At 52.2% G+C, this 27,008-nt stretch overlaps 1 protein-coding gene across 14 annotated transcripts in view; it reads left to right on the top strand.

Annotated features, from left to right (window-relative positions):
- The window catches only part of ANKRD11 (ankyrin repeat domain containing 11), a 179,837-nt gene that overhangs the window by 114,752 nt on the left and 38,077 nt on the right, over window positions 1–27,008 (top strand). For 7 of the 14 annotated variants that reach the window (XM_047078951.1, XM_047078950.1, XM_047078941.1 and 4 more), the window contains exons 1-3: window positions 8,075–8,423; window positions 9,428–10,507; window positions 10,679–10,831. The exons of 5 other annotated variants lie outside the window; for them this stretch is intronic. The gene's annotated coding sequence lies outside the window, so the exon portion shown is untranslated. Of the gene's footprint in view, window positions 1–8,074; window positions 8,424–9,427; window positions 10,508–10,678; window positions 10,832–19,665; window positions 19,810–27,008 lie in introns of those variants that run through there. 2 more of the 14 variants (XM_047078946.1, XM_047078949.1) reach the window with 2 other exon arrangements.

Raw genomic sequence — 27,008 nt, 5'->3', positions numbered from 1 at the left:
CTTCACACGGCGCTGCTCCCTGAGATTGTACTTGGGGAGAATATTGATGGTCTCAGAGCATCCTTTCTCAAATCGAGAGTGAGGAGGAAGAGGAGACTTTTCGAGTTGCAGGGTGAGATAGTGTGCTTCAATAAGGACTGTTTTCTTCTTTCTTTTTAAAAAATGTTTAAGTTTATTTTTGAGAGAGAGAGGGAGGGAGGGGGAGGGGCGGGCAGGGGTGGGGGGACAGACGATCTCAAGCAGGCTTTGCACTGACGGCAGAGAGCCTGACACGGGGCTCCAGCTCCCAAACCGTGAGATCACGACCTGAGCCGAAGGTAGACGCTTAACCGCTTAACCAGCTGAGCTCCCCAGGTGCCCCAAGGACATTTGTTTTCCTAATGCAGCGTTTCTCACATGTAGGACCACTTTGTGAAGACTTGTGCCTCGGAAGGAGCCACAGTGCTTCCAACGCCCCCCGCCCTGCCCCGTGCACTAAAGTGACGCTGCTGGCCGAGCGGACGGCCGGGGCCCTGGCAGGGGTGCCGCTGGGCCGGCGCGGGGCTTCCCCGCCCCAGCTCTGCCCCACACGGCCTGCTGCCCCAGGCGCGGGTAGTCCCTGCCTCCCCCTCAGTGGCTGGTCTCGTGTTTGGTGTCTCCGTGCTGAGGGCTGTAGTCTCGTGTCTGGGGGTCTGCTTCCTGGAAATGTGACATTACATAAATACGCGACTGGGTCCATCCAGTTGCCTGGACAGTGTTCATTTGTGATGACTTTTCCTGACAGCCTTTGCCTTGTGTTATAATTTTACATCCATGTTAGGATGAACAAAATAGACCCTGTACAGTTAATATTTAGGTCTTTAAAATGTATACCCCTTTCCTCAAATATGTGACTTTAAAAACAGTATTGGTGTAATGGTCCCTTTGCCGAAATGTGCCACTGCGCGGAAGAGACAGTGGCAGAGGTGGTGCTGGAGGCGCCGTGGCCGTGAGGACAGCGCCACGTGCAGGCTGGCGACACACGTTCCCAGGAGCAGGTGGAAGCCACGTTGACCAGGGCCCCAGGACGCTTTTCTGCCGAAGCCTGGGCGCGACTGGGCAAGAGGCGGCCCCGGGCCTCCCGAGGACGTGGGGGCTGCACAGGAGGGAGGTGCGGCTGCTCCTGGAGTGGCGTTTGCCAAGCGGCCTGACAGTGCAGAAGCTTCCTTGACATGCCCCCTCTGTGCCCAGGAGGTGCCCCCGTGCCCACTGACCACAGAACAAGCACGTTTCTCCGGGGCCACGCCGAGGTGTGCTGCCTGCCGGCAAGAGGTGGAAAAGAGCTTCGCTGGGTCTGGACACCTGGCTTTGACCCTGGCTTGGGTGTGGCACGTGCCGCCCCCCCCTCCCCCCCCCCCCCCCCATCGTGACGCCCGGTCCTTCCAACCACAGTCCATCCCTCGGGCACCAGGTACAGGCTGTTGGAAGCAGGTGTCAGCCTTGTTGAAATCCCCCCTGCATACTGCACAGTAGCCCCGTTGAGGGTGTTCCGTGGGTTCGCAGATAACACCACACCCCACTCACACTCCGCTTCACGGTGCTTTCGTCCCCTCGGAAAGAAACCCGTGGCCTGTGGCCAGCACTGCTCACCCCCTCCCCACCCTGAGCAGGCCACCCACCTACTTTCTGTCCCTATGGCTTTGCCTTTTCTGGACATTTCCTGTCACGGAATCCCATACCATGTGGTGCTCAGGGGCACGTGTACCTATGGACACATAACAAGAATAAGGATGTCCATGGAGTATTGTTTATAATGGCAAAAACAGAGAACCCAGATGTCCAGGGTTCAACTTAGAGACACATTAAAGAGAGTCTATCAGACGCTTCATTAGAAAGTCGGGCGTGACCCTGTGTGAGCGGGGACCACATCTGCATACAAACGAGGATCAGCTGTTTAACTTGGTCGTGATCAGGTGGCCCCTTCGCAGCTCTGCGCTGGTCAGCCTCCGGCCCAGCTGACATGGCCACGGGAACCGCGCTGACAAATCCTTCTAGAGAAGCCGTGCGCATGTCCCATTGGCCGTCCGTGCGCCCGGCACGCACCGGAGTTGCCCTTTGCCTGCTCCTGCCGCAGCCGCTGCCCCACAGGGCACGAGTACCTCCCTTCCCGACTCCTCTCCCCCAGACTTGCTTTTGGAGGGGTGAGTGTGAGGTGCCCCCTCATCAGCGTGCAAACTTGCTGTCTGTCCTTCCCCCTTCTTTCCAAAAAAAACCCCAACCCCCCTTTTACCACCAACTGCCACCCCATTTCTTTGCTCCCCTTATGGCAGAAGTCCTCTTAGAGAGACGGTCCTCCTTGTCGCTCTTACCTCCTCAGCCCCTCTTTCTGGGAGCTTTATGGAGACATAAGTGTTACGAAATGCAACGGTTTCATACGCAAAGTGTAGAGCGTGGTAGGTTTTAACACCAGTGAGTCCCGTTCCCAGCACCACAGCCGTGACATAGAACTTCTCCATCGCCCTGGGAAGTGCCTGTTTGTAGCCAACACCTTCCTGTGTCCTTGGACCCAGGGCACCACTGCTGGACCTTGTCGTTGTAGGCTTTCTTTTTCTACAATATAATATGAATGGTTTCTTTCACTTAGCACACTCTGCCGTTGGATGCATATGTCACATGTTTGTCTAATCAGTAGTTGATAGACATTTGCACAGTTTCCAATTTTTAGCTATTACAAAAAAGCTGCTATGAATAATTACATACAAAGCAGTGTACGTGGCTCTGCGCTTTCTCTCTGACAAATACTTGGGACTGGGCTTTCTGGATCACGTGGCAGGGAAACGTTTAGTTTTTTAGGAACCTGCCAAACTGTTTCAAAGTGACTGTACACGAAATACCTTGATCCCACCGAGGGTGAATGAGAGTCCATTGGCTGTGTTTCCTCACTGTCCCTGGTGTGGTTAGTCTCTGTAATCTGGCCGTTCTAAGTGGATTTCTAGTGGTGTCCCTTGTGGACTTCCTTTCTCTTCCCTAATGACAAATGTTGCAGGTTATTTTTTGGTTTTGTGGGGCGGGGTGGGGGGGATCATCTGTATATCTTGTTTGGTGAAGTATCCATGCATATTTATTTATTTTTTTCTATTTAATAAAATGTTACTGAGCGTTCTTTATATATTTCAGACACAAGTGCATCACCAGATTTTTCTTGTGCAAATACTTTCTCCCAGTTTGTGGCTTGACTTTTCATTTAATTCAGTGTCTTTGAAGAGCACAAGTTTTTAGTGAAGTCCAACAGGTGTTTTTTCTTAGCTGCTTTCCACTTTTTGTCTGACCTAATGTCACAAAAATTTTCTCTTACATTTTCTAGAAGTTATGTAGTTCTGGTTCTTGGATTCAGTTTTCTAATCCGTTTTGAGATCATTTTCGTGTGAGGCAAGGTTAAAGCTTCCTCGCCCTGCCGCTTCTGCGTGGGGGCATCCAAGTTATTCCAGCTCCACCTGCTGACGAGATTATGGTTTCCCGTTTCCCGCTCAGTTGCTTTACTTTTCTTGAGAAGTGTGTGTATGTGAGAGTCTTTTTCTGGACTCTGTTCTCTTCCATCGGTCTGCGTGTCAGTGTCACGCTGTCTTGGTTACTGTAGCCTCATAGCAAGTCTGGAACCGTAGGGTCCGGCTTCCCATGTGGGCCCTCATTTGCATGGTATATTTCAGAATCTGCTCGTCACGTACTACAAAAAGGAGATGGGAATTTGATTGAGATGGTGTTGAATCTGTAAATTAATTTGGAGAGAACTGACATGTTAGCAGGGAATCTTAGGGTTATTGAGGGAGGTCTTGCACACATTTCATACCTAAGTAATTCATTTTGGGGGTGCTGTTGTGACTTTATTTTTTTAATTATAGTGTTATACTACTTTCGTGTATACAGTATAGTGATTCAGCAATTTGGCACATTACTCAGTGTATTGTGTTTTTTCCTTTGAAGTTTATTTATTTTGAGAGAGAGCGCACGTGTGAACAAGCGTGAGTAGGGGAGGGGCAGAGAGAGAGAATCCCAAGCAGGCCCCTGGCTCAGCGCAGAGCCCGACATGAGGCTCAGTCCCACAACTGTGAGATCATGACCTGAGCCACAATCAAGCGTCGGATGCTCAACCGACTGAGCCAGCGCCTGAATGTATTGTTTTTTTTCAATTTCGGTGTCCTCTTGTTTGTTGGTGATGCATAGAGATACAATTGATATTTCAATTTTTTTTAAAACATTTATTCATTTTTGAGAGACAGAGAGCATGAGCAGGGGAGGGGCAGAGAGAGAGGGAGACACAGAATCCCGGGCAGGCTTCAGGCTCTGAGCTGTCAGCACAGAGCCAGGTTCGGGGCTTGAACTCACAAACCATGAGATCCTGACCCGAGCCAAAGTCGGACGCTTAACCGACTGAGCCACCCAGGTGTCCTGAAGTACAATTCATATTTTAAAATAGGGACACGTCTTGGAACTTCGCCAAATGTTACTTATTGTAGTTTTTTAAAAAACAGATTTTGTAGAATGCTCTACATAGATGTTTATGCCAGTGTGAGTAAAGACACATTTCCTTTTCCCATTCTGTATACCCGTTTCTTTCTTGTCTTACTGCACCGTCCGGGTCCTGCATGCTGGACAGAAGTGTTGAGAGTGGGCTTTCTTGCCTTGTTCAGTCTGAGAGGGAGGGCTTCATCTTTCACTGTGAGGTCCTCACCTCCTGAGTTTCAGTAGATTGCCTTTATTAGGTTGACGAAGTCTTTCTGTCTTAGTGTGCTCACTTTTTCACATGAATGGAGTGGAATGTCTTCTGCTTGTTTCATCTATCAAAATGATAGTTTTTAAAAAAGCAATAGAGAAAAATTAATGAACTCTGAAGTTGGTTCTTTGAAAAGATAAATAGAACTGATCGACCTTTAGCCAAACAAATCAGGGAAAAAAAGGACATAAATTTTTCAGGCGCAGGTATGAGAGAGAGACTATCACGATGGTCCTGTAGCCATTAAAGGGGTAAAGGAATTTTATTAACTTTATGTCAATAAATTTGACAATTTAGATGAAATGAATGAATTCCTTACAAGACACAAATTACCTGAGCTCACTCAAGAAGAAATAGATCACCTGAGTAGCCCTGTATCTATTAAAGAAATTGAATATTTAATTGTAGTTCTTGACACGTAGAAACCTCTAGTCCCACCTGGCCTCACTGTTGATTTATACCATCCATTAAAGAAGGAAAGGGATGCCAGTTATCCTCAGGTCCTCCACAGCACGGGAGGGTGTGCACAGTCAGAGAGAGAGGACGGGACAAGAAGGTGTAGGCCCACGTCCACACAAATGTGGCTGTAAAGGTCCTTACTTTGTAGCAAATTTAGCAACACGAAAGGGTAGTCCTACTTCGTGACAAGTGGATTTATCTCAGAATTCAATTTTGGTTTAACATTCAAAAATCAATGTAATATACCATATTGATATAATAAAAGAGAAAAACCATGAGATTATCTCTAAAGATTGCCCCGCCCCCGCAAAAAAAAAAAAAAGCATTTGACAGAATCTCATGCCCATTTATGATAAAACTCTGCAAACGCAAGGGCACTTCCTCAGTCTGGCAACAGACCTTTTAGGAGATACCTGCAGCTGACTGGCCTCATGCTTGCAGGTGAATCACTGAATACTCTTTTCCTAATAGCAGTGATAAGGTGGGCTTGTTCATGGTCACCTGTTTTCTCTTTTTAAAAATAACCTTTATTGTTGAAGCAGTACTCCACATTTTGGAAAATTAGGAAACACGGCCAAAGGTAAAACCTAAAACATGACATTTTCACTGCCCAGAAACCTTTCTCTGCGGTGTTTCCGTGCATGGATGTGTACATGTGTGTGGTGGGTCACCTGGGGTAGGCGGCTGTGCTGTTCCTCAGACTCTGGCTTAGGTGTCCCCGTGAAGGGATCTGCCCATGTGTTTACAGACCACAGTCAGCCCAGGGAGTGTGAGCGGCTGGATTCCACCTGCCGAGAGACCTTGAGACGAGCCGCGCCCCACCTGCCCTCAGAGCCCTGGAACCCGGTTCCTGCAGTAAATCTTAGTACATATTGCCTACTTAGTGTATGCGTGTCTGTGGATCCCCATTCACTTGAATGTATGATGTATATTTATTAGTTTTATAAAACCCTGTCACCTTGCTATCCCCTCTGATATTCCGGTGTGGAGAGGCGTTCTGTGGGTCCATTGTTTAGCCCCAGCCAGGGTCTGGCCCGAGTGTGGCCCACGGTCACCTCCGGTAGGCCAGCCACTTCTTTTCACCCTCTGCTTTCCCTCCCGCTGACCAGAAAGTCCTTCCTTTCTGACTTGCCTCATTACTGTCCTATTCCACCATTTAGCTTGTCCTGTCTACTTCAGCTCGGCTATTTTATGGATCATTAAAATAAAAATCTGTCTTTACTTTGTTCAGTCTCTATTATGTGTTTTATTTTGTGTTCCTCATCATATTTTCCTTTTATGTTTTTGGATATATTCTGATTTTTTTTTTATATATTTATTTTGAGGGGGGGGGGAGAGCACAAGCGGGGTGGGGGTGAAGCAGAGAGAGAGAGGGAGAAAGAGAATCCCAGGCAGGCTCTGTGTGCTGTCAGCTCAGAGCCCGACGTGGGGCTCAAACTTCCAAACTGTGAGATCATGACCCAAGTCGAAGTTGGACACTTAACCAACTGAGCCATCCAGGTGCCCCCCCTGCCCATTGTGATATAAAAAGAATTTTTTTTAACGTTTATTTTTTTGAGAGAGAAAGAGAGAGCAAGTGTGAGCAGGGGAGGGGCAGAGAGGAGGAGACACAGAATCCGAAGCAGGCTCCAGGCTCCGAGCTGTCAGCACAGAGCCCGACGTGGGGCTTGAACTCGTGAACTGCGAGATCGTGACCTGAGCCAGAGTTGGACGTTCAACTAACTGAGCCACCCAGGCGCCCCTATTCTGATTTTTAAAACCTCTTTGGGGATGCCTTCTGGAAATAGGTATATTTTCCTCCGAGAGCTACTTTACCTGGATTTCCAAATTTACTGTGTAGCGTTACGTCGTTCCTTGTTTTGAAGATTTTTAATCACCACTCCTCTGAGTTTGTCCTTGGTCCTTGTCCTTAGAAGCACATTTCTTAATTCTCAGAGTTAAGGTGTTTCCTGGTCCTGCCTTCCCGTGTCTTAAGTTGCACTGAGGGGCAAGAAGTGATCCTTTCAGAGGGTTTCGACGTGCTCCGTAGGTCTGCGCCTGGTCAGTGCTCATGACCGTCTGTTGTGTCCTTGACGGGAGTTGGTGGAACATGTCGTGTGTGCTCACTGCTGTGTACGAATCTTGTGTACTCTGACTTTTGGTGGGGGGTCGTCTCCTGTCCTCTGGTAGTGCCAGCTCCATTTTCCCTGTCAGCTCCTGCTCTTTCCGGGGAGGCTTTTCACATGAGCACAGGTTTGGAACCCTCTCCTTGTGAAAGGGGCCTCTGGCCGTGTTTCCGTGACTTTGCCTCCTGGGCTGTGCGTTGGCCCCAAGCCTGTGCCCGTGCTAAGGCAGCAGCCTCTGCCCTGCTCAGTATTTGCGTGGTTCATCTCTTCTCTCCTCTTGGAATCTTTCCAGATTTTTGTGTTAGATTTCCCTCGCTGATTCTCAGCTTTCCCGTTCCCATCTGATGGACTTTGTCTCCTAACTGGATTTCTTCGCCCTCTTACTTTCAGACTCAGTGAACATGTGTCATACTGTACTGGGCTTTCTGTTTGTTTTCACTTGTGTTTCTCTCTCTCTCTCTCTCTCTCTCTCTCTCTCTCTCTTTCTTTTTTTTTTGTCTTTGGATTTTTTTCCTATTCATTTTTTCCTCCTCCACAAATGTGGCCATTATACACCTTCATTTCGTGGTCACCTTGACAGGGTTCTATGCCCTGGTGCTGACACCTGTGTTTGCTTCAAGTAGCTTGTCAGTGTGTGTGGTCACCTGGCAGGCTGCCCGGGGCCAGGCTTCATGTTCCTGGTCACTCTAGCTTGGATTATGGGGTGTGTGTGTGTTTGTGTGTGTGTGTGTGTGTGTGGTTTTTCCTCTGACTTTCACTTGTTCTCACTGTCTCTTTTCAGTGGTATTTTCCACGAGAAGTCTTAGCAAAACCAGAGAAAATACAATTTGGTGTTCACTTCAAGGTGAAGACAAAAATTCTCAAGTTGTCCAACTTCCTGCCTCGTCCATCGTTGTCTTTTCATTTGTTACTGATGAGGGATGCTGCTCCCAAAGTCATCTTTCCTGTCCTCATTTTTAACCCTGACACTTGGGAACTCTGCCTGTGTGGCGGCCCCTGCCAGCTTCCCCAGGCGAGCAGGCCGGCCTGGCCCTGCTTATCCTTAGGTCTCGTTGAGCCTCCGTAGGCCCGTTTGCCGAGAAACACCCAGGGTTTTCTTCAGGACCGAGGCAGCTTGTACACAGTGGAAGGTGAGACTCCTTGATTCGTGGGTAATTGTGAAAGACGGAATGGTTTTTTTTTTTTTTGTCCCCAAGGGGATGAGATCTGTCTGTCTTTCCCTGGGAGCTCGTTCACCCCCAGCCGGCCTGTGGCCCCGAGAGAGGGTCCCCAGTCGGGGGTCCTGCCTGCCGGGCACTCCCCGTGACAGTGTGTCTCAGATCGCCTCAGCTCCTGTCTTGTTTGTAAAGTGGAAATAATGCCATCTGTTCAACTGAAACTACTTAGGGGCTCTAAATAAAATAACGTTTGAAAGTAAAGTGCTGTGCAGATGTAATTTGAAATGGATCGTTAAATCCCAGACACGGACTGAGGGGGGGCACTGTCACCCGGTACAGCTGCCAGAGTGGGGAGCACTCGTCCGTGCTCCCCAGCCTTCCGGCGGACAGGCAAGGAGGCTGAGACAGGCGGCCTCGAGCCACCAAGCAGTGGATGGTGAGGCGCCTGCGCTCTCCCCGGCCGGCAGCGTCCGGGGCCTCCGTTCCCTCCGTGCCGCCAGCTCGCCCCGGTCTTTGGAACACGGAACGCAGCCTCCTGTCGCCAGCAGGCCAGCAGAGGAGCACGAAGCACGTGGGACAGGGAACCCGGCAGAGAGGCCGAGGAGGAGTGGGGAGACGCTTCGCAGCACGGGGCCCCTTTCCCAGAGCTCGAGGAGCTCTCCAAGAGGCAGAACAGCGCGTCTCTGGGCACGAGATTCTCTGTCCGTTTTCTCTGCGAGGGGACCACATAGGCCCCTGCAGTACTCTTCCTCGGGCCGCAGCTGGCCGGCTTCTTTGCGTTTTCTCACGGGTGTCCCTCCACTGCCAGGGTCTCCCCCACTCCCCCCCTCCCCCCAGGCTACACACAGGGGCACGGTCACCTAGAAAGACAAATCTGAGTTGTTTTTGCTTTGAAAGAATCCGCCACAGATGCATTTGAATAGCTGGGCCTGTAAAACATTGTTGGAGTTCATGGGTGTTGGTTTCTGTCCGCTTAGGAACTTGGACGTTGCTTCAGCAAAATGCACTTAGCTGCCCACGAACATGAGTGCTCAGTCTCACACGGTGTCTGCGTCCTGAGGTCAGCGTCCTAGAGCACACCCGTGGCGCCTTTCTCAGGACACGTGACGCAGGCCCTCCCTGCCTTCACCTCCTTCCTTTCTTCCACCCCTTTGCCGCGTGGGGGTCAGTACCTGTGCAGAAAGACGTGGACTTGTCTTCAGTCCTCAGTGGACAGAAGAGGGATTATTCTCAGGACACTTTCACATCTCCGTTTGATCACGCAGTTGCGTTTCCGTGGGATATTGAGAGTTGAGCTTCAGCGGCGCCTGTACGGAGAAGTGTATCTGTACGGCCCACAGCAGGGTTCGCGGCGTGAAATACCAGGTTTGTTTTTTTTCTCTTAAAGATGTCAGTCCATGCATGTGGATTTATTCGCCTCCTTTTCTGTCTGCTGCTTGAAGAATATGGTAGGAAGGGAATAAGGAGAAAGCAGATCATTCCCCAGCACATCAGAAGCTGGAGGAAGACGGACGGAGATGGTGGAAATTTATGATCGGAACCAAGTTGGCTTGAAACCAAGCCAGTTTCTCCCGCGTCCGGCCCCGCCTCACTCTTGGCGTGTCACTCCCGCCGGGCCGTGTTCAGGCCTGGTCCCGGGCACACCTGTTTGTTTATGCTGCGGTTTATCCTAGACCAAATGGTTGAGTTCCACAGTCTTCAGATCTCCGGGGAGTACTTACTAAGTTTTCTTCCCCTGAGAGGAAACGGACTGTGTTTTCCAAAGATGGAAATGGGTTCAGAGGCCCATACCTTGGACTTTACCAGGAAACTCTCCCTGATTTCCCGAGGCTGGAGGCCTGCCGCACCTTTCTCCTGTTTTGTTGTGACTTCCTGCTTTGTCACAAGAACCTTGGAACCTTCGGCCTGTGGGGAGGAGGCCCTCCAGCGACCTGGGTCAGCCAGGCCCAGAAATCCCTGCCAGGGCTATAGCTGCTCCGGGCCCAAAGCTGTGCCCTTTGCCACAGACTGCCGTCCCGTGGCCACTGTGTGTCTGTGCACGAAGGTGCCTCCGGTGGGTACGTAATTATGCAGTGTTCCACATCCTTGGGGATTAGAAGCACCTTTGCACACGCGGAATCACCCAGTGTTCTCAGTGGGATGTAAGGCTGGGGGAGGGTAGAGAGGGCAGGGGGTGGACGGTCCTTGCCTTAATCTGGAACTTTGATGCCATTGTCCTCTGTTTACAGCTTTCAGAAAGCAGCCGGTGTTGGGTGCACGTATGTTTGGAGCTGTTGCTAAGGTGACGTGCCTCGGTCTCACCCACACAGTCTTTCCGGAAGGTGGGGACGCTTGGTGGGGTCTGTGCACACAAGAGCCTTGCTGGCGTGCCCGCGAAGTTGGTAGGCCGCCCTGTCCGCTGTATGTTGTCTGTGCCCTTTTAGCTTGAGTGCGTGATCACTCTACCTGCTGACTTACACAGAGGACTCCCGAGACGTGTTCACTGTGGAGAGAGACAGGACAGCCTTGTTTTCCGGTCTTGTCTGCATTCCACAGCACAGCCAACCTTCAGATCCACAGGTGGTTTCACATCCTTCTTCCCCTTGACACAGGACTGTGAACTTGGGCTTTGGAATTTTTCTCAGTGGAAATCTCAGTTTTTAAAAATTTTACAGTATTGCATATGAACAGTGTGAGTCATGACTTCGGTTATGATATGGTTTTTTCTGGGTTAAAGAGCCTGAGGGGCTCAGTGGGTTGAGCTGCCGACTTCGGCTCAGGTCGTGATCTCATTCATGCCTCTGAGTTCGAGCCCGGTGTCAGGCTCTGTGCTGACAGCTCGGAGCCTGGAGCTGCTTCAGATTCTGTGTCTCCCTCTCTGCCCCTCCCCTGCTCGTGCTCTGTCTCTGTCTCTCTCAAAAATAAATAAATGTTAAAAAAAATAAAAATTTAATAAGAGAGAAGTCTGGTCATTTATAATATAATAGCGTTCCTCTGGGTTTGTTAGTGAGTTTTTAGTTGATTCGGAAGTTGGATTTGGAAAGTAAAGTGTCCCTCCAGTGCTTTGTTTGGGCGTTCACACGTGCCGCGTTGTGTAGAAAGAAGAAACCACCGTCAAAACCTTTTTTGGGTCCTGGACTCTCTAAGAATTGGGCAAAAGCTGTAGCTCCTTCCTTCCTGAGGAACACTCACGAATCGCACTTTGCTCGTGTGATTTCTGGGTTTCAGAACTATCCGGGCCGTGGGGCTTTCAACTCCTGTCCTTTTGCTGTGTGCTGCTTTGCCCAGGGCGAGTCTCGGGCTCCCACCTGACTGTTTGAGCACTGATTGTTGACTTTTTGTGGAACCTGACCTTGTTCCTCAGGAGTCTGTTATGTGCACAGCACCCTTCCCCTCTCGCAGCCGAATTTCGTGATGAGTTTACAGCATAGAAGAGGGCATGTTCGTGAATGGCTGTGTAGTGTCAAGTTCGATCAGATTTTTAAAAGCATTTACACTCAGTTTCTTGTAACTCCGTTTCTGGCTGTAAATTTTAAAGGGACTCTTAGCTGCGGAAAGAGCCGCGCCAACAGTGCTCACTGTGGGGTGTTTGTAGCACGAGGAGCAGGGAGACACCAGCACCAGTCAGCAGAGACCCGTGTTTCCCAGAGGGGCCAGACGCCCCCAGTGAGGAGCGCAGTTGTGCGCGGGCGGCAGGAGCGCAGACAGATGGCACAAGCATACTCGGGAGGGGATGGGGCATGAGGGTCTGCGCAGTGTTTCCTGTGAAGATACCACGTACTGTGTTTACAGGCTTACACGTAAGGTAAGTGTGAAGACATGGACGCAGACGATGAGCGCCGAAGTCAGATTGGCATCAGAACCCAAAATCTTCAGGGGCCCCTGGATGGCTCAGTCAGTTGAGGGTCCGACTTCAGCTCAGGTCACGATCCCACGCTTTGTGAGTTCACGCTCCGTGTTGGGCTCTGTGCCGACAGCTCGGAGCCTGGAGCTGCTTCGGATTCTGTGTCTCCCTCTCTCTGACCCTCCCCCGCTGATGCTCTTTCTCTCTCTCCCTCTCTCAAAACATAAACATTAAAAAAAAAAAAGAAAAAAATCTGGGGCTCCTGGGTGGCTCAGTTGGTTGACTGTCTGACTCTGGATTTTGGCTTAGGTCATGATCTCACAGTTCATGGGATCGAGCCCCAAGTCAGGCTCTGCACGGACGGTGTGGAGCCTGCTTGGGATTCATTCTCTCTCCCTCCCTCTCTCTGTCTCTCTCTGTCTCTCTCCCTCCCTCTCTCTCTCTCTCTCTCTCTCTGTCTCTCTCCCTCTCACCCCCGTCTTCCTCTCCCTGTCTCTCTCTCTCTCTCCCTCCTCACCCCTCACCCCCCTCCCCTCCCTTTCCCCCTCCCTCACTCTCTAAGAAGAAAAAAATTCCAAAGCAAATATGGCAAAGTGAACAGATGGTGAATACATAAGTGTTTGTTGCATTGTTTCTCATACTTTTATGCATACTTGAAACATTTCAGTGAAAATCATAGCTATTGTTACTTTATTATAAAATGATGAGGATAGAAAATATTTCTAATGAGGAAATCATGAAATACAATAACTCCTCTTGAACAGATTTAGGGGTGCTCCAAATTCCTGGGATCGTTTGAAAAGTAATTGTACATTCTGTACATTCTGTAAATGCAGCTCACATGGGGTGCAGAGTAGGGCTGTGGACTTGGGCTGTGGCTTGACCTCTGTGTGCTGTGCTGGCCACCTCACCCAGGGCACAGCTTTTGTTTTGTTTTGTTTTGTTCTTTGAATCGGTGGATGCAAGCCTTAAAGCCGGCTTGGCCACGTCCTACTCCTTTGTTTGCGTCCAGGAGGGATTGCCAGTGTCCGAGGCTGTTGTATTAGATGGTTTTTATTACCTGACAGCACAACTTCCCTTTTATTATGCTTGTGGACTACGGGAACTCCAGGCAGGCGGCGCTGGAGGGCGTGTCTGCATAGCTGTGGGCTCCGGGCTCCCCTCCTTCCCACTATATGGGTTTCCAGCCTTTGATCCTTGACATGTACGTCCTGTGACAAAACTCATAGGGCTTTGTCCAGATCATGAAGGTAAAACGATTCGTAAGATAAAAAAATCTTACTTGGATAAGATATTATTAATTAAGGTATTTATTATTAAATTCAGTCTGTCTTTTTCTGTGGTCAGATTTTAGAAGCAGTATGTGTGCATGGTAGAAAATTAGAAAATACAGATAGGCAACACGTTGGAAAATGTAGCCCTCCTACTCAGATGGCCAGTGTCAGTAGTTTCTGGGTTCTCGATTCATGGGGAAGTTCTCTTTTATGTTACATGTTCTGTTTTCACCACCCCTGTGGGCATACGATTTTGTAACCTGTGTTTCTCTTCCGGCCTTTCCTCTGTACCTTTGTATTTCAGTAGGTCTGAGAGTTATCTTGTGGAAACTGGTATTCTCTTCGTAACTACGGCTGTCCCCTGCCCTTGACTGGGTCCTGCGTGGTGCCTTCGTCCAGCACGGGGCTGGCAGGCTTTTTCTCACACGGTCAGAGAGTCACTTTTTCAGACTTTGCACCCTAAGAGGCGGCCTCAAGGAGGCCATCTAGGTCCTTGTAGACCCGTTCCCACGTGTGGCCAGCTCCCGGGCTTGCTCGCTCTGGAGGGAGGACTGTCTGGACACGGAGCACGAGCGTCCTCGCGTGTGCGCCGTGACTGGGTCTCCCCCAGCCTTCCTTCCCCTGTGGGCACACAGACTCTCTTTGTTAGTTTTTAATAAAGAAACCCCACTTTCTGTGGTGAACCCTCCTTGCCATGGAAGAATCCCGTTCAGAGTCGTAGACACAGGGAAGGGAAGCAGCCAGGGATCCAAAGCCGAGTCCCCTCCACTGGGTGGCGGCCATCCCAGAAGCTGGGGTGGCGCCTCAGCCCCGGTGGTCTGAGGGTCCCCCTGAGTAGGACAGGAAGCTAAGTGCAGTGTCTGCTGGCCTGCAGTATGTGCTGCGTACCACGTCGGCCGGGCCGCCAGGGCCTGGGAACACGGGGGACGGGCCATTTATCATCACAGATGTTGCGTTAGTCCCCTGGGGCCTCTTCACAGGCACATACGCCTGTGACACCTGAATGGAGGGGCTGGCAGGGCCGCGTCGCCCACAGACTTCCAGGCAGAGCCCGCCCTGGCCTCCCTGGCACCCCACCACATTTTTTCTTTTCTCTCTCTCTCTTTTCTTTCAAAGTTTATTTTAAGAGAGAGAAAGGGGGGGGCATGCACACTGTGGGGAGGGCATGGGTTGGGGGAGGGACAGAAAGAGACAGAGACAGAGACAGAGAGAGAGAGAGAGAGAGAGAGAGAGAGAGAGAACGAACGCACGAGAATCCCAAGCAGGCTCCATGCTGTCAGCACAGAGCCTGATGCAGGGCTTGAACTCAGGAACTGTGTGATCGTGACCTGAGCTGAAATCGCCACCCAGGCACCCCACTTTTTTCTCCTTTTAAACGTAGGTGTGATGTAGACATGAGTAAGTACAGGCATGAGTGTGAACGTGTGCCCTGTGCGGCCCTGTTGCCCCGTAAGTGCCACGGGCCCTGATGCAGCCGGTGCCCCCTTGGTGTTGAGTTTGCGTTGCTGGGGCCTGGGGTTGCCTCTTCTGGGCCTCCGTCTACACGGGATTCCACTGTACGCGGCTCTGTCTGGATGCGTTCCCTCCGCACGCGCTCCGTGTACGCCATCCCCGTGGGGGCGTGCGTCAGTTCACCCTTAACTGCCGCGTTGTCTCCCGTGGGGTGGTCCCCGCGCCTCCCTATCCGTTCACCTTGTGATGGCTGTTTGTCTTGTTTGCAGACGGGCTTTCAGGCGTGTAGCTGGTCTGTTCCCTTCTACAGAAAGTAGGACATTTGGGTAAATGTACTTTAAACATAGCCTCTCAGCTAATGCCCTTTATTTAATAAGGGAAAAAACGACTTTATTTCTCTGGGCAGTTTGCGTTCACATCCAGAAGCTACCCCCCACCCACCCCAATGTTTTTATTTGTTTTTTTTATTTTTAATTTTTTTTTAAGTTTATTATTTTGAGAGAGACAGAGACAGCACAAGCGGGGGAGGGGGAAGGGCAGAGGGAAACCCAAGCAGGCTCCGTGCTGTCAGCTTAGAGCCTGATGTGGGGCTCGAACTCCCGAAATACGAGATCATGATCTGAGCTGAAACTGAGAGTCAGACGCTCAACCGACTGAGCCACCCAGGCGCCCCGAGTTTTATTTATTCTTTAAGTAGGCTCTACGCCTGACATGGAGCTTGAACTCATGACCCTGAGGTTAAGAGCCGCACATTCTACCGACTGAGCAAGCCTGGTGCCTCTCACCCAGAGCTTTTTATTTGGTTTTGTTAAGTGCGGGGGGAGGTGTCCTCGAGCAACCAAGATTTTTGGCCCGTCAGGCCGCCGCTGGAGGTGCATTCCCCACATCCGAGCCGAAGGCACCAGAGCCCCAGCAAAGGCCCCAAGGGCCCGGCCGCGCGCAGGCAGCACTCCCGGAGGAACGCGGGGGGAGCTGGGCACACTGCACGCCACGATCCCTGCCCTGTCTCCGCCCTGTCCCCACACTGGCCGCAGACGGGAGCGGCGGGGCCGGGGCTTCCTCCGTAAGCGGCCTCTGCGCCCTGGATGCGGGCCCCGAGGCGAGCTCGGGGGGCGTCCTCTTCCGGCCGCGGGAACGAGGCGCGGCTGTGCCTGCTGTCGGCCACCGTGCACAGGCCTTCACACGGAGTCGGTTCGGTTCTCTGCTCCCACAGAGCGTCCTTCTGGTCCAGGTCAGAGCAGAGACCCCGGAAGCCAGTGGACGCTGTGTGCCTTCCTGTCGTATGTTCCCGAGTCTGGGGAGACCGGCTGTCAGCGACTTCGAGGGGAAAGGAGGTGGCTTCTTTATGGGTTTATTTCAGGAAGGTTCAGTTGTTACTAATTAGGCTTGTTTTGCTCCAAGCATCCACTTGGCGGTCCTTGCAGTTAAAGGAGGGAAGTTATTGTTTAACCTGGCCAATTATCTGATGTAGGAAAGCAGAGACGATAGGGGTTTTTGTAGCCTTTTTTCTGCAGCAGATCTCCTGCTTTGGAAAACTGGAGCATCACAGATACAGAATTTCTGACCCAGCGGGTCCTTTTCAGACTGAGGCTGCGGTCTGGTAGCAAGCGAGTCAGCCCCGGTCAGTGCCCTCCGTTAGCAGATGGCCGTCCCGGTTCGGGTTTCGTCCTGGGGAACGTCGCCGTGTGGCACTGAGGGAAGGCCACAGCACGTGGACAGGGTGAGTGGCTTCTGTGGTGCTCGGCACGGACAGATGGACACGAAGGGCTGCAGGGGAGAGGCGTGTCATTGCAGGGGCTGCAGTGAGGGCGTCACCCGCATGGTGTGCCCTGGCAGCCAGACGGGCCTTGGCGTCCTGTGGTGACACCGTTGTGCCATGAGGTCACTCCGATGGCTGCGTTCAGCGTGTGCCGCCTGAGCTTGGGAAGGCAGGACTCCGCGCTCAGCAGGTGCGCCCCACACGCCCAGTCCCCGGGCAGGGTCTGGCACACGTCCAGGCTCACACCGCTGGGCCGAGGTCACAGGGACGACGGCAGGGCCATTCCGTCAGCTCCAAGGATTCGTGTTCACCTGTGTGGCCAGTGTTCTGTTCCTTGTGTCCCGGTCGCCCTCTCCTGACTAAGCCACCCTGCTAGGCGCGCTGTGAGCCAGCTGTCTTCCTGAGACCCTCTGTGACGGAGAAGCACATGCCCGCTGCAGTCCCCAGGCCTGCACACGGGGCAGTGCGGTCAGTACGTGCAGAGCGGATGAGCGACTGAGGGCGCAGGTGGTCACGTGGGAAGGGACGCTCACGGACAGGCAGCCACGGGTGCCAGCACGAGCCCAGTAGGCTGATGTTCACCATCTTTTTGTTTTTTTATTAAAAAAGATTTTTTAAAAAAATGTTTATTCATCTTTGAGAGAGAGAGAGAGAGAGAGAGACAGAGCATGAATGGGGGAGGGGCAGAGAGAGAAGGAGACACAGAATCCGAAGCAGGCTCCAGGCTCCGAGCTGTCAGCACAGAGCCCGACGCGGGGCTCGAACCCGTGGACCGTGAGATCGTGACCTGAGCCGAAGTCGGACACTCAACCGACTGAGCCACCCAGGCGCCCCCTTCTTGTTTTTTTAAATGGTATTGGCAAGGGTGGGGACCGGGCACCCCGCGTGCTCCTGGTGAGGACGTGCTCGCGGCAGCCTTTCTGAAAACCACTTGGCAGGGTCGTGTGGACGACTGCCTGCCCGTCTCTGCCGCGGTCTGGTGTAGGAATGTGGGCTTGAAAATGGGGGGGTGGTGACGTGGACGGGATGGCACGTCAGGGGGCACGGGGCTGTGAGACCCGACGCTGCTCGGAGTCCCAGGGTTCCCAGAATGCCCACTGCTCACAGCTGCCAGTGTCTGTCTGCACCCCCAGCTGAGGCTGAGGGAGGAGACACGCGTTACCTCTGTTGTTGGGGGTGCCTGGGACGGCTGTCTCGTGCAGCAGAATCTGAGAATCCTGGGGGCTCCCGGCTGGCTCAGTCAGTGAAGCGTCCGACTCTTGATCTTGGGATCGTGAGTCCGCGCCACCCCCCCCCCCCCCTGGCTGTAGAGATGACTTAAAATCTATAAGAGAAGAATTGGCGGACGAACACTGGGTGATACTTAGTTGCGTGTCCTCCTGGTGACGCCTCACGTGAGCAGACAGCATCTTCACCCCCAGAGGCCACTGTGTTCGCACTCAGTTCCCACAGGACGCGTCCCTTTCTCTCTCGAGTCCCTTTTTCTCTCTCGAGGTTTCCGTGAAAACTGCCGGCCGTGTAGGCAGAGTCCTGGGGGCGGTGTGGCCGTGCTGAGAGCCGTGCGGAGTGGCTGGAGGCCGAGACTGCGTGCCTCCCAGAGGGACCTGCTTCAGCGGCTGGCTTCCCTCCCCGTTCTCCGAGGGTCCCCTCGTCTCAGGAGTGTTCCAGGTCCCACCAGCGTTACAGAGCCGGGGGCTGGCGTCTTTCACACGGGGGCCCGGAGGGGCGTGTGCTGCGTGCTGTTCTGTGTGGTCATCGCGTTGGGTTTCCTGTGCTGTGAGCCATCACGTAATTTAGCAATTCTGATAAAGATCTACCTGAGAGTGTCATCGGGCAGGTGGAAGCCGGAAGCCCCCCCCACGGCTGTGTTCACAGCAGTGCAGGAGCACGGCAGCGTCCCACGTCCAGCCTCTGGAGCGGAGGCCCGGGGAGACTCAGGAACGCCCTTTGGTGAGATGAGAAATCAGACGTGTCACAACAGGGGACTTGGGCCTGCAGAGGGGCCCGTGTGCAGGGGGACTTCCAGGCGGGCTGTGAGCCAAGGCCATGTCACTGCTGCTCTGCCTCTGGGAGGTGGTGTGGCGGGAGGGGGCGGGGGGAGGACTGGGGGCAGTGCCTCGAGGGGGAGCCCCAGTCGTTGGAGCCCGGGGCCGGCAGAGGCTCAGAGGCTCCCCGTGCCAACAGCGGTGCTGGAGACGGTGCCTGTCCTCTGTGTGCCTGTGCGACCCCCCCCAAGTGAGGACGGTTGTCCCCTCCCCGCATAATTTCCGTACTGACTTGCAGCCTCCAGGAACCTCATCCACGGTGCGCTAAGCATCTTGGCACTCCCATGGTCCATCTGTTCTCTATTGGGGGACATCTGGGCTGTTCGCAGGGTTTGTACACGTCAGTGTGCACTGACAGTCGGATGTGGCTTTGGTGGCCTCTGCACCCACGTCGCTTGGGGTGTGCGTCTAGACGGGCGCCTGGGTCACATCCACCTGCCGTGGACTGTGGGCCGAGCCTGCGCCCACACTCCTGGTTCCCGGGCCAGGTCCCAGCCAGCCCGCCCGGCCACCTCTCTGAGGACCCCACGGCCTGCTTAGCGCCTGGCCCGGCTGGTGTCTTGCCATCACCCTGCACCCGTCGTGGCTTCTCTGCCAGCCTGTGGTCGGAAGAGCCAGGACCTCACTGTCGGGGGCAGCGTGGCAGTGACAAGGGAGGAGTGAGGCGTCAGTGAGTGATGGAGCTGCGCACCCCAGCTCTGGGGACAGCATTAGCAGCACACCGGGCCTCCTCCGTCCCCAGCCTGAGAGGCGGCTCGTTGAGGAGCATTGAGTGAGCGCTGGGCCAGTCAGACGTGGTCCTAGGCTCTTAATAGGAGGTTTTATTTCTTTATTTTATAGGTTGAGAAATTTAGACGTATCTGACCACAGACCCAGGGTTCTTAACCAGCTGGGCCAGTGTTTCTGAAATGTCCTGACAGCTTCCTGTTGTGAGAAAAACAGCGTGCGTCCCTGCCCTCCACACACCCCAGGCACGTGTTTACAGAGTAACGTCCTTCATGAGATGGTATGTGTGTGTGATAACCCCTGATATTCACACTTCTGTGTCGTGTCGTTTTCCGAAGAATGTTCTGGAAACACCCTGGTAGGTGACCTCCATCTGCACACGGCTGCAAAGCCACCGTGCGGCATTCCAGGCTCTTCTTTGGCAAAATGCGTCTTCTGTCTTTTGTCCGTTTTCCAGTTGGATTGTTTGCTGCTTGCTGCTGTTTGTGTTGTGGTTTATTAATAAGCTCTTTTTTTTTTAAATTTTTTTTCAACGTTTTTTATTTATTTTTGGGACAGAGAGAGACAGAGCATGAACGGGGGAGGGGCAGAGAGAGAGGGAGACACAGAATCGGAAACAGGCTCCAGGCTCTGAGCCGTCAGCCCAGAGCCCGACGCGGGGCTCGAACTCACGCACCGCGAGATCGTGACCTGGCTGAAGTCGGACGCTTAACCGACTGCGCCACCCAGGCGCCCCAATGTTTATCTATTTTTGAGAGAGAGACACACACGGAGTGGGAACAGGAGAGGGGCAGAGAGAGGAGACACAGAATCGGAAACAGGCTCCAGGCTCCGAGCCATCAGCCCAGAGCCCAACGCGGGGCTCGAACTCACGCACCGCGAGATCGTGACCTGGCTGAAGTCGGACGCTTAACCGACTGCGCCACCCAGGCGCCCCTATTAATAAGCTCTTTGGTGATTCGCACATTGGCGGCTTATCTTTCACCTGGGAACCGAGGCTTTAATATTGTATAGTTTATCATTTTCCTTCTGTGGACGGGCGCTTTTGGGCTCCTGTCTAAAAACATTTTGCCTCAGGGTGCCCGGCTGGCTCGGCTGACTGAGCGTGGGACGCTTGATCTCGAACTTGTAGGTTTGAGCTCCATGTTGGGTGTAGAGATTACTTAAAAAAGTAAAATCTTAAAAAAATAAAAGCAAGAACTTTCTGCGTAGCCCCAGGTCTCAGAGATTTTCTCCTGTGTTTATTTTCCCCTAACAATTTCACAGGTTTTTATAGTTTTTCTTTTTTACACTTACACCTAAGTATTTCATTTTTATTTAGAGCAATTTTGGGTGGCGTTGTGTTTCTGCATACTCGCTGCTGCTTTGTGGGAAGTACAGCTGACTCTTGAACAGTGTGGGTGTCGTGGACACCAACACCCGCGTGCAACTCCCGACTCCTTCAGAGCTTGACGACTTAGCTGACTGTCCACCTGAAGCCTTACCAGCTACATGACCAGGGGACGAACATATGCTTTGCACGTTATACATATTATCTATTCCTACAATGAAGTAAGGTGGAGAAAGTGTTATTAAGAAAGTCAGAAAGAAGATAAAATGTGTGTATAGCAACGTACTGTATTTACTTGTGAAGAAATCTGTGTTCAAGCATCAGCTGAGTACAGGATATCTGTGTGTTGATCTGGTGTTCTGCAACTTTGCTGAACTCATTATCTCTAGGGATTTTTGGAGATTCCTTGCAGTTTTCTAGATAGACGATCATGTCGTCGTCAAGCAGAACGTTTTATTTCTTCTTTTCCAATTTGTATGTTTTTAATTTCTTTTTCTTACCTTACTACACTGGCTCTTACTTCCAGTATGATGTCCAAAAGCAGCGGTGGGTGGGTGGGCGGGCGGGGGACATCCTTGCCTTGTTCCTGATTTTGGGGAGCAAGCATTCCATTTTTCACACGAATGATGGTAGCTGGGAGCTGTTATGGGTGCTTGCTTTCACATTGAAGGTCTTTCCCTGTCTCTTCCTGTGCTGAGAGGTTTTCTCAGGAGCGCTGAATTGTGTTAGATACTTTTTCTGTAGGGGCACCTGGGGGGCTCAGTTGGTTAAGTGTCCGACTTTTGATTTCAGCTCAGGTCATGATCTCACGGTTCTTGAGTTCGAGCCCTGCATCAAGCTCTGTGCTGACAGTGTGGAGCCTGCTTGGGATTCTCTCTCTCTGCCCCTCCCCTGCGCTCTCATGCGCTCTCTCGCTCTCTCTCAAAATAATGATAAACTAAAAAAAAAAAAACAAAAAACCAAAAACACAACTTTTTCTGTATTAGTAGTAACGATTGTATGGTTTTCTGCTTTAGTCTGTTGATTTGGGGGATTTTCACAGTTTGAGCCAGCCTCGCATATTCTGCATCTATTATTAACACAGACACAGCTGTCCCCACCTGACAGGACTGTGGAAGTCACCTCAGAGTCATAGACCTGCCCCCTTCTGTCCCGCTCGGGTAGAGATAGGCTCCTGGCAGGTGGGCTCCGTGTTCCGGGACCTGCCCTCCCTGCCATGAATCTCCCAGGCCACCGTTTGCTGGCCTTGCCTGTGGGATGTCTGGCTTGTCGGGCGATGTGTGCTTGTCGCTGCAGGGCGAGCCCAGTCCCGTCCCGGAGAGCCACCCTCGTGTGCGCCCCCAGCAGAGATGTGCGAGTGCGCCCGGTCCTCCTCCTCCTCGTTCTCTCCATTTGTGTCTCTTCTCCCTTGGTCACCTCCGTCACTTTCAGTCCGCACAGATCAGCCTCAGGGGATGTCTCAGACCTCCTCCCCGCTGCCGTTATTTGCTCCGTGGTTGTTGTGCCCACGTCAGTCTCCTCTTCCATCACGGTCAGTCTGTGTCTTAGCCCTTCTGTGGAAGAGGGTGTTTTGCCTCCTGTTTTCTCAGTCCGTCTCCTCCTCCCACCCTGGAGATGTGTGCACCTGCGGTGTGTCAAGGGTTCATTTCCGCCCTGCTCTCTGCTCTGCGCTCTGTGCCTTCCACAAGCTGGGAAGCTTTGAGGTGCCACCCCCGGCCCTCCGTGTGACTCCACTGCCCTCCCTGGGGGCCAGGGCCACGGGAAGGAGGTGGCCCTGCAACGAGGTCAGGGCACCCGCCTTCTGTCTAAAGTCCGGCCTGGGTGGCACTCACACCGCGTCTTAAACACAGCCAGCTTTTTAAACTTGTACTTACTGCGAAGTATAGCATGCCACCCAACGTCCACAAAGTAAAAACGCGCAGTTCACTCGCCACAGAAAGCGCACGTGTGGAAACTCCCCCGAGCCCCTCAGCGCAGGGGGACCACGTCCTCAGTTCTGAGTGGTCTTTGTACGTGGGCCTGCGTCGCGTCCCTGAGCCCTGCAGGCTGCTGTTGTGCGACACTTAGGTGAACACACAGTGGGATTCTTCCCAGCATCATCTGTGAGACTCGTTCGGGTCATTTGTACGTTGTCACTGCTGTGTCGTGTTCCGCGCCAGCGTGGCCTCTGATGCCCGTGGCTGTGGCACATGTCCACTTGCGTCGAGTGTGTCCAGGCTCACTGCAGTCACGTGGTTCACGCGCCCACCAGAAGGCAACCGTTCGTTTCCTTTGCTTTACGTCTTCACTGCCACTCGATGCCGTATTCTGATTGTTGTTCAGGATTTCTGGATTGCCGAAGCAGCTGATCAGTTTCTCATCTACTTCCCGGGCTTTTGGATTTCCTCTTTCGTGAAGTGTCTTAAGTCTCGTGTCCATTTTTTACAAATTAATTTACTTTTAGAGAGAGCATGCAGTCGGGGCAGGAAGGGAGAGAGAGAGAGAAAGAGAGAGAATGAGAATCTCAAGCAGGCCCCGCCCTGTCAGTGCAGAGCCCAAGGTGGGGCTCGATCCCATGAACCGTGAGATCGTGACCTGAGTCGAAATCAGGAATCAGACACTTAATCGACCGAGCCACCCAGGTGCCCCTCGTGTCCATTTTTGTACTGGATGGTTTGCATTTTTGTTAGTGATTTGTAGGAGTTTTTAAAGTGTCAGAATTTTCAGACCTTACCTTCATGGTTGGTGCTTCTGGTTTTAAGATCTTTCTTTTCCTGGAAGCAGCTGTGATGGGATTCCTCTGTGCCTCTGCCCGGCAGCTTCCTGGCTGTGCCTTTGACACTTGGACCTATCGCCTGTCTAGAAGTGGATCTCTGTGCATGGTGTAAGTTGGGAATCGTCACATTTTTCTGTGCAGATGTCCTGCTGTCCCTTGCCACTGGTGGACAAAGCTGACTTTCACTCCTGTCCTGCCTTCTGGTGCCTCCGTGGTCATAAGTCCGCGTCTGCTGAGGGGACAGAGCTCTGCCTTGTTGGCCAACACTTTTGTCCACACGATGCTACTTTGACACTGTCTCTCCAGCTTTTTGGCTTTGACTTTATTTTTGTTTATTAATATGTATTTATGTAATCTGAGGTTCTTTCCTTTTGTTTTTAAAGACATTTTGCATGAGTTCTGTCTTTCTTTTTTTAGAGACCTTTTCCACTTACTTTCTTAGGACAGTTTGGGCTTCTGCTCAGTAGTTGTTCTGTGGCTGCATGTCAGTCCCTCGTGGTTTGGGTTTCCCTCCTGGGGCAGGTCTGTTGTCTGCAGAGCGTCCTCTGCTCTTGAGATTCTGCAGAGGCTCTCAGACTTGCTGGGCCGATTGCCTTACAACACTTAGGATTAGTGAGGACCCGCACAGCTTTCTCATGTGGGTTATAGCTCTCAAATCGTATTAACGTGTTGTGTTTAAAAGTATACCTGAGGGGCGCCTGGGGGGGGGCTCCGTCGGTAAAGCTTCCAACTTCGGCTCGGTCAAGATCTCGCGGTTCGTGGGTTCCAGCCCCGCTTCGGGCTCTGTGCTGACGGCTCGGAGCCTTGAGCCTGCTTCGGATTCTGCGTTTCCCCATCTCTCCCTGTCCCTCCCCTGCTTGTGTTCTGTGTCTCTGTCTCTCTCTCAAAAATAAACATTAAGAAAAAAACAAAAAGCAAAAGAAAGCATCACTGAGGAAAATTTAAAATTGTTAACTCACTTAAAAATAATAAAGTAGTTGGGGCGCCTGGGTGGCGCAGTCGGTTAAGCGTCCGACTTCAGCCAGGTCACGATCTCGCGGTCCGTGAGTTCGAGCCCCGCGTCGGGCTCTGGGCTGATGGCTCGGAGCCTGGAGCCTGTTTCCGATTCTGTGTCTCCCTCTCTCTCTGCCCCTCCCCCGTTCATGCTCTGTCTCTCTCTGTCCCAAAAATAAACGTTGAAAAAAAAAATTAAAAAAAAAATAATAATAAAGTAGTACATACAAATTTTCCCTGAAAAGTAACTGTTGTACAAACAAAATCAACAAAAATTTGGTGAAAATAGTGGCGTTTGTTTTCTCTACCTGCTATTTTTTTTAAGTATGAAAATAATCCACCCTCTCACAGACAGGCCATATGAGAAGGGACGATCTGGGGACCTTGTCACAGGATCTGGAAAGCCTCCTGGTTGGTGTTGGCACTGCTGAATGATGGCTGCGTTCTGTGTGTTAGTGGGTCTTCCCTCGTGGGATTCTGTAATATCCCATATTGATTGTTTGGAAAATGTTGATTCATTCAGCTATGCAGATCTCCCTAATGTTGACGTGTCTCCTTACATATTGTTTAACGAGTAACCTTAACATTTTTTTCTTGGTTTTTTTAAAATGTTTGTTTATTTTTGAGAGAGAGAGACTGAGCCAAGCAGGGGAGGGGCAGAGAGAGAGAGGGAGACGCAGAATCCGAAGCAGGCTCCAGGCTCCGAGCCGTCAGCACAGAGCCCGACGTGGGGCTGGAACCCACGAACCGCGAGATCGTGACCTGAGCCGAAGTCGGACGCTTCACCGACGGGGCCCCCCAAGCGCCCCTAAAAAGTAACCTTTTAGTCACCACCAACCTCATTAAAATGTCTTTAAACACCGGGATTGGGCTCGTGGACGTGAATACCAGTTTTCCTAAGCTCAGGTTTCACTTGGAAACTCAAATCAGCTACTGTTCTGTTCATTCTCCTTGAAGTGATAACTCCAGCTGGTTGATTTTTGAGAAGATAACTGCCAGATACCCAGTTCTTGATAATAATAAGTATTATCTTTTTCGTTTGTCTGAGAGTCTTTCTGGCGAAGCCTGTGTCCCATGAAATGGCAGGCAAGCCCCCCGGATGGGCGGCCCCTCCCAGAGGCTCTGTCGGGCCACACCCCAGGCCCGCTGGCGTCTTGTCACTAAGGTTGTCGATTGTGGTTTCGTTCTCAAGGACAGTTGTGGCTGTTGTACTGCGGTTGTGTGAGGACCTCGCCTCCTCCTGGGGCGCGGCAGCACCCCATCCCCGTCAGCTCCAAGGGAAAGGCAGTGTTGGCCTCACAGCCTCCCTCAGGGGCTGCAGACAGGACGGCCACCGCACCGGACGCCGGCGGGGGGGCAGGACCGCATCCTGGGCGCGGCCACGGTCCCATAAAACTTGATTTATGGACGTGGACATGCTAATTCCATTCGATTTTCATATGTCACAAATTTGAATTTCTTTGTCTCCGAAGGTTTAAAATATGAAACTCGGGGCACCTGAGTCCGTCAGTGGAGCGTGTCACTCTTGATCTTGGGGTTGTGAGTTCGAGCCCCAAATTGGGTGAGGAGATTACTTCAAAATAAAATCTTAAAAAAAAAAAAAATGATGGGGCCCCTGGGTGGCTCAGTCGACTGGGCGTCTGACTTCAGATCGGGTCATGATCGCGTGATTTGTGGGTTCGAGCCCCGCGTCGGGCTCTGTGCTGACAGCTCAGCTGGAACCTGCTTCAGATTCTTCTGTGTCTCCCTCTCTCTGCCCCTCCCCTGCTCACACTCTGTCTCCGTCTTTCTCTCTCAAAAAAAATAAACGTTAAAAATTTTTTTAATTAAAAAAAAAATATGAGACCCGTTCTTTTGTTGTTGTTGTTGTTGTTGTTGTTTATTTGTTTTGGGAGAGAGAATGCATCCTGTCAGCACAGAGCCCAACACAGGGCTCGATCTCATGACCACAAGACCATGACATGAGCCGAGATCAAGAGTCAGGTGGACGTTCAACTGACTGAGCCCCCCAGGCCCCCCTGAAACCCATTGTTAGCTCTCAGTTTTTACCTGAGCAGGGAGAGGGCTGGCTTTGGCCTAGGGCTGTGGTTTGTGACCCGTGTGACCTCCTGCCCTCTTCTCAGAAAGGTAGAGGGGCGGTTAGCTTGGCTTTTCTGTTGTCTCGAAGCTGGCTTCACTGTGCTCCTACCCTGGGGACAGTGTAGCTGAATTGGGTGTTTGAGTCTCTGGACTGTGTAGCTCCATTGCTGCCAGGCACAGTTCTGACCTGGCCTGTCCCTGTCCCGCTCCTTTGCCGGCGGCCTTGGCTCTGCCCCCGAGCACCCGTCCCCGTGGGCGCGCGTCTGGGGACTTGGCGAAGTCCAGTCCAGTCCAGTCGGTGCGGGCAGCCCTCGGGCACACG

This window comes from Lynx rufus, unplaced genomic scaffold, assembly GCF_022079265.1.
Source record: "Lynx rufus isolate CCGP_SWC_20201006 ecotype Redwood Valley unplaced genomic scaffold, mLynRuf1.p SCAF_16, whole genome shotgun sequence".
Classification (NCBI taxonomy): domain Eukaryota; kingdom Metazoa; phylum Chordata; class Mammalia; order Carnivora; family Felidae; genus Lynx; species Lynx rufus.
Note: the sequence above shows the minus strand (reverse complement) of the source record. Positions and strands in the feature narration are given on the sequence as shown.